The sequence below is a fragment of the Chrysochloris asiatica genome, unplaced genomic scaffold (genome assembly GCF_000296735.1).
Source record: "Chrysochloris asiatica unplaced genomic scaffold, ChrAsi1.0 scaffold00070, whole genome shotgun sequence".
NCBI classification, from domain to species: domain Eukaryota; kingdom Metazoa; phylum Chordata; class Mammalia; order Afrosoricida; family Chrysochloridae; genus Chrysochloris; species Chrysochloris asiatica.
The window spans coordinates 4661128-4668039 of NW_006408588.1; positions in this window are offsets into that span (position 1 = coordinate 4661128).

Here is a 6912-nt window from a genome sequence, read left to right on the forward strand (position 1 = left end):
AAAAAAAAGTTGTTGTTGTTAAGTACCACTGAGTCAGTTCCGACCCATAGTGACCCTGTGTAGGGTTTCCAAGGAGCAGCTGGTGAATTTAAACCACTGACCTTATGGTTCAAACTGACTTTGCAGTCCAGTTCATTAACACACAGCACCACACCAGCACTATGGCTAAAGTGTAAACACATATTAACTCAGGTCATTGGGAAGGCAATGTACAACAAGCAGGAGATTGGCATAAGTATGATGAATACAAATGAAGAAACAGAGAGGAATGTAAGGTTTAAAGGGAATAGAAGTAAATACTGTTATATACATAACCAGAAACAACACTGTTCTACAAGTAGATACATGGACATATGCACATGCTGAGCATACATAAGAGAGAGAATGGGCATATATTCACAAATATATATGGGTTAGACAGAGGATATTTACATGTGAATATTTACCTTTGTTTAAAACACACAATGAATGTTGTAGAGTATACAGAGGGTAGAAAGATGAAAACTTCATAGATATTACCAAATATCTTAAGGCAATATGTTGCTTGGCCTTGGGGCTCAAGGGGACTCCGTGGTCAATTATTATAACATAGTTCACAAAGACAATGTTGGTGAGTAGTGTCCAGGATCTTAAAAGCTTATGAGCTGCCAACTAAGGTACAGCTATTGGTATCTCTATGTGTGGAAGAAAAAAGAGTGATGAAAACTGAAGATGCTTGGAAAAAAATATTCCTTTGGACCAATGGAACACATGATTATTAGTCATCAGAACACTGAGAACAGAAGAACTTGATGGCTTCCAGCTACCTCTACCAACTGCTCTTAATGGGGTAACACTAGAAGGTTCAGGTTAGAGTGAGAGAAAATGTGGAACAAAACTCAAAATTATAAAAAGACTTATTGGTCAGAAAGACAAGGGACCCAAGAAGATGGTCCACAATCACCCTTCAAGTCTGGAATGAAACTCACCCTTATGACCTAATTTCCAAGCATTAGATCGTTACATTGGGGAACAACAACACTAGTAAGAGACCTACCATGGAATGGTCAACCATTCAAGATCAAAAGAGCAACTATGGACAAATTTGAGAAGGCAAAGAAAGAGGATGGAATGCAAATAAGAACCACAGGGAAGAAGTAGGAAAACTGTTTTTACACGTAGGGAAGTGCAATCATTGAGATGAAACAAAATATATGATTTGCTGAATGATGCATGGAGGAGATTGCAATAATTGAGGTGAATTAAACTGTATGATTAGTTGAATGTATAATTGATGATCTTCTCTGTATTTCTTCACTCAGTTCACAATGAAACATTTGGGGAAAAAAATCAAATAAATTTTTGTAGTGGGCAAATCTGCCACACAAGACATATTTAAAGTATTAAAGAACAAAGATATCAGTTTGAGGATTAAGGTGTGCACCTCAAGGCATCATCATTTCAATAGCTTCATATGCATGTGAAAACTGGACATTAATGAGGAATATTACAGAAAATCTATCAATGAATTTGAATTATGGTACTGGAGAAGGATATTGAACATATCATGGACTACCAGAAGAATAAACAAATCTTTGTTGTTAGAAATGCAACCAGAATGCTCTTTAGAAGCCAGGATGATGAGACTCTGGACATGCTATCAGGAAGGACCAGTCACTGGAGTAGGACATCATCTTGGTAGAGTGGAGAGTAAGTGATAAAGAAGACGACCTCAGTAAGAGGGTCTGACACACTGGGATCAAGTGTAATAATTGTGAGGATGCTGCTGGACTGGGGACTGTTTTAATCTATTATGTGTAGGATCATTCTGAGTAGAAACTTACTCAACAGTACCTAACACCTTTGGACATCTTATTAGGAGGGAGCAATTTCAGGAGATGGACATCTTACTTGGTGAAGTGGAAGGTCAGCAAAATAGAGGAGGACTTCCAGTAAGATAGATTACCACAGTGGCAGCAGTGATGGACTTTAGCTTAACAACAATTATGAAGTTGGTACAGAACCTAGCAGTGTTTCATTCTGTTGTGCATAGGGTGAATATGAGTCAGAACTTGCTTGTCAGCACCAAAAATAGCAATGTAAATATATAAGAAAGTAAAAATATGAAATATCCTTTAAATATACTTTTGCAAATAAAATACAAATGTTCTGGAGATAAAAGATTCGAAGTAAATTAGGGAATTTTGAACCAAAATCAGACTAGTTTTCTCTTCTTCTAAGCAATGAAAAGTTGCAGCTGAAAATATTTCTAGTGTATTAAATCTCAGTCTAAGGACACAAGAATACATTTAGTATGAAAATAATGCTTCCTTTTTATTTTTATATACAGGGTAATTAAATAAAATTAACTGGTAGAGTGGATAATCTAGGGCTAATTATATTATACTGAAACATTATTTTTGCTTTTTACTCTTATTCTTTATTATATAGATGGTGGTGGTTATATGCTGTAGAATCAGTTCTGACTCACAGAGACCCTGTATAGGGTTTCCAAGGCTGTAAATCTTTATGGGAGTAGACAGCTTCATCTTATTCCCATGGAGCCACTGGTAGTTTCAAACTGCTGACCATGAGATTAACAGCCTGACTCATAACCACTAGGTTACCAAAGATTCTTTTATAATATAGATAGCACATATAAAAATTACCTTAAATGCAACAATTCTAAGTATTTCTTCTCTTCTTCAATAGTTTACTTACTAAATATTCATTGGTCTCATTAATGATTCTATTAAAGAAAATGCGTCTATAAACTTAGATCCACAAAGCAATGCCATCTAAACATGTATTTTCTTCACGTAGCTTTCAAAATGTCTCTACCCTTTGATGAGCACCATAGAGAAATCTTGTTGCCGTGTTCCTCAACAAAGAATTTGGAAGTGTTTGGGGAAGGTGGTATTTAATAATTATAGAGTTTTTATTCCAATGAAACCTCAAATCTCGATTTGTTGAGGAGAAAAATACATTCTTTACAAATGAAGAAGTTTTCTGTAACAATTCCTTGCCTATACTTACTTAATTAAATATCAAAAATTATCAAGAAAGTCATTTTAAAGTTAATTTTGTAGGCAAAATGCAACAATCTGGAATATACTGGCTTTTAAATTTATTGTACAACAAAATGCTTTCTTTATATTCCTGTAGGGTTAAAATTCCAAACTGAGTTGCATGTCCCTTTGTTCCTTATACTTCAATATACTTCCTTATAACATGAAGTGCCACAATTATACTTTGCTAAATATTTATTAATTTTACAGAACTTGAAGCTATGAATCCTTGAGTATATTCCACTGATGCTAAAAGATTACCAGAAAAATATTATGGCCCTAAATATGAAGACAAATGCAATAAAGAGAAGTGAGGTATAAAGATTACCTAACAGAAATAAGAATTTATTGATAAATAATTAAGATGCTAAAAAATATTAATAGCTTAGTTCAACATTCCTCCAGACACTGACATTATGTATCTGCAATAGAACCATGCAAGATATTGGCATACATTAATTAAATTTAGATTTTCATCTGTAGAAAATGCCTTAAACATCTGAAGCTATTGATTAGGGTTTCTATTTTAACAACAGAAAAATGAATTCCATTATTGAAACAATATTTTTTAAGACTTTAGGGTCTGCAGTGATGATTTACATATATTATCAACAATGGGGCAGGTTTTGATCATTAAAAAATTCATGCTTACTCATTATTTTGTGAGCTGTATCACAGTTACTACTATGAATGACAAACCACCAGCTACTACCTATTCTCATTCCTATAACAGCACTTGCCTTTGAAGCTGGTAAAGATCACATTAGATATAAGTTTCTGCAGTGACAAAGGCCATACGAAAACTGTAAAGTAAAAGGTCATAGTGATGTAAGTCAGACAATGAAAATATCTCAGCTATTGCTAATTAAGCCATCTTCCACTGTGTGAACTCTAAATTCACACTGTAAATTATTTGGAAGTTTTTTTTAATGAATGAAAAGACCTAATCTCCAAAAATTCCAATATAGAAGTAGGACACAAAAAGATCACTCTTTTGAAAATACAGTCTTGGAGCTAGAAACTATACCAGGGATTGCAAGACAGGATTAGGAAAGACCAATTCATTGAAAACACCTTTTTTTCAAGAACATAAACAGTGACTATACACATGGAGCTCAGCAGATGGAATACACAGGAATCAAACTGACTACATCTCTGATAAGAGACAATGAAGAAACTTGATATAATCAGTCAAAATCAAGACCAGCAGCTGACTCCAAAACACACCATAAATTGCTCAGATGCAAGTTTATGTTGAGGCTAAGGAAAATGAAATCAAATCCACAATAATCATAGAAAGACCTTAATATATTCCAGTTAAATTTAAATACCATCTCAAAAAAGAAAAGTAAAAAAAAGATTGAACACGTGGAACACTAATGATGACATTAAGAAAATCATACATGGAGAAAGTGAAAAGTTATTAAAATAAACCAGGGAAGAAAGGAAAGATTAAAATGAATATTAGCAGAGACTCTGAAATTTACTCTTGAATATAGAGTAAAGAAAATAGACATAAAATTGCAGAGCAGGAAAATTTAAAGGACAGCTCAAGAAGACACAGTAAAGCATTTTTTTAACAATGTGTAAAAATCTAGAGTTAGAAAATCAAAAGGGAAGAACAAGTTCAGCACTTCTCAGGTAGAAAGAACAGAAGAAAAATTTAAAACCTGAGTTACAACATTAAAGGATTCTATGGACAAAATTTCAGGAGTCCTGAAGGATAAGCACTCGACTGAAAGTTTGTCTTGAATTACAAAATTGGTGGTTCAAGCTTATCAGCCGCTCCATGGAAAACACTCCATACAGGGTCCCTAAGAGTAGAAACTAACTCAACAGCATTTAAAAACATCAACAATGGACTAAATAAATAATGATTTGTTGTTGTTGTTATTAAGTGCCATGGAGTTGGTCCCAACCCATAGTGACGCTGTGTAGGGTTTCCGAGGAGCAGATGGTGAGCTTGAACCACCAACCTTGCAGTTCAAACGGCTTTGTAGCCTGGTGCATTAACCCACAGGGCCACACCAGGACTCCCATATAACGACTTAGGAAGCATCAAAACAAGACAAAATTACACAGTCACTGTATCCAAAAAAAAAAAAAAAATTGTCAAAGATCAATTATTTCAGGAGACTACATATGATCAAGAACAGTATTGAAGTAAGAAGTTCCAATGTCATTGGTGAAAACCAATGAATTTTCAGGAATTGATGAAATACCAATTGAAATGTTTCAACAAACTAAGGCAGTGCTGGAGGCTCTCACTCATTCATGCCAAGGTTTAAAATCAGGAAATGTATGTATCTGGATTGAATCATTTCACATTCTTATTCAATCTGTTGTTGATCAATAAATTCATTAAAAAAATGAATTCTTAATCTTGGATTAGATTAAGAAAAACATGGCATCAAGATAGGAAAAAGAGCATGATAAACTTATTGATAAAAGTAAGACTACAGCTTTCAGTATGGATTATACCTGAACATAAAGAAAACAAAAACTTGCACAGCTGAACCAATAAACTATATTAAGATATACAGAAAATATTGATGTTTCAAGGATTTAATTTTACTGTAAACCACTACCAACGTCAATGTAGCAGCAGTAAAGAAATCAAATGATCCATTAGGTAAATCTGCTACAAAAGATCTCTTTAAAATATTTAAAACAAAACAAAAAATATATCACTTTGAGGACTAAGGCATGCCTGAACCAAACTATGATATTTTCAATTGCCTCCTATGCATATGAAAGTTGGACAATGAATAAGGATAACTGAGGAATAATTGATGATTTTTAATTACTGTGTTAATGAAGAATATTGAAGATATCAGGACTTCCCGAATAACAAAGAAATGTTTCTTGGAAGAAGGACAGTCTGGATGCTCATTAAAATTGGGGATGCCGAGACTGTCTCACGTAGTTTGCACATGTTATAAAGAAACACCAGTTCCTAGAGAAGTATATTATGCTTTGTAAAGTACGGGGTCAGTGAAAAAGAGGAAGACCCTTGCTTAACAAATGATTTTTCATACAGGCTGTAACAATTGTGTCAAACATGACAGCTGTAAGGATGGCCATGGGCAGGGCACTGTTTCATTCTATTTTACATATATCAGTATGAGTCAGAATTGACTCAGTGGCACCCAACAACATCATCAGTCTTCTCTAAGTGTTTATTTACCAAGGTTTCAGGTATGAGCCTGAATTATGATCACTTTAGTGACTGACTGTGGAGTCCTGGTGTGGCAACATAGGATAAGAACTCGACCTCAAGGTTGTTTTGAACTACAAGACTGGCAGTTCAAACCCACCATCCATTTTTTGGAAAACCTATAAAGAGTTGCTTTGAGTTGGAACTGACTGGATGGCAGTTAACAACAACACAACAACACAAGTGATGCTGTAAGAAAGCCCTGGACTGATAAACCCACCAGTCACTATGATTCAGAACCTACTCCAAGATACTTAATAACATCAACAATTATACAGAATGAGTCCTGATATGGCACTGTAGTACAAACAATGGACCGCTAACTTCAAGGTTGGCAGTTCAAACCCACTATTTCATATTTGGAAACCCTAAACAGGGTCACTATGAATTACAATTGACCATTCATCGGCCAGTTTTTCCAATTGTGGTGGCTTTTGTGTTGCTGTAATGCCGGAAGCTAGGTCTCTGGTATTTTAAATACCAGCAGGGTCATCATGGTGAAGAGGTTTCAGCAGAGCATCCAGACTAAGACAGCCTAGGAAGAAGCATAGCAGTAGGGCATTTTCAGATGTAGTGTAAAAGGATGAAAACATTCTGAATAAAAGCAGAACTTGTCAGATATAGTGATAGAATATGAGCCTCTCTGGT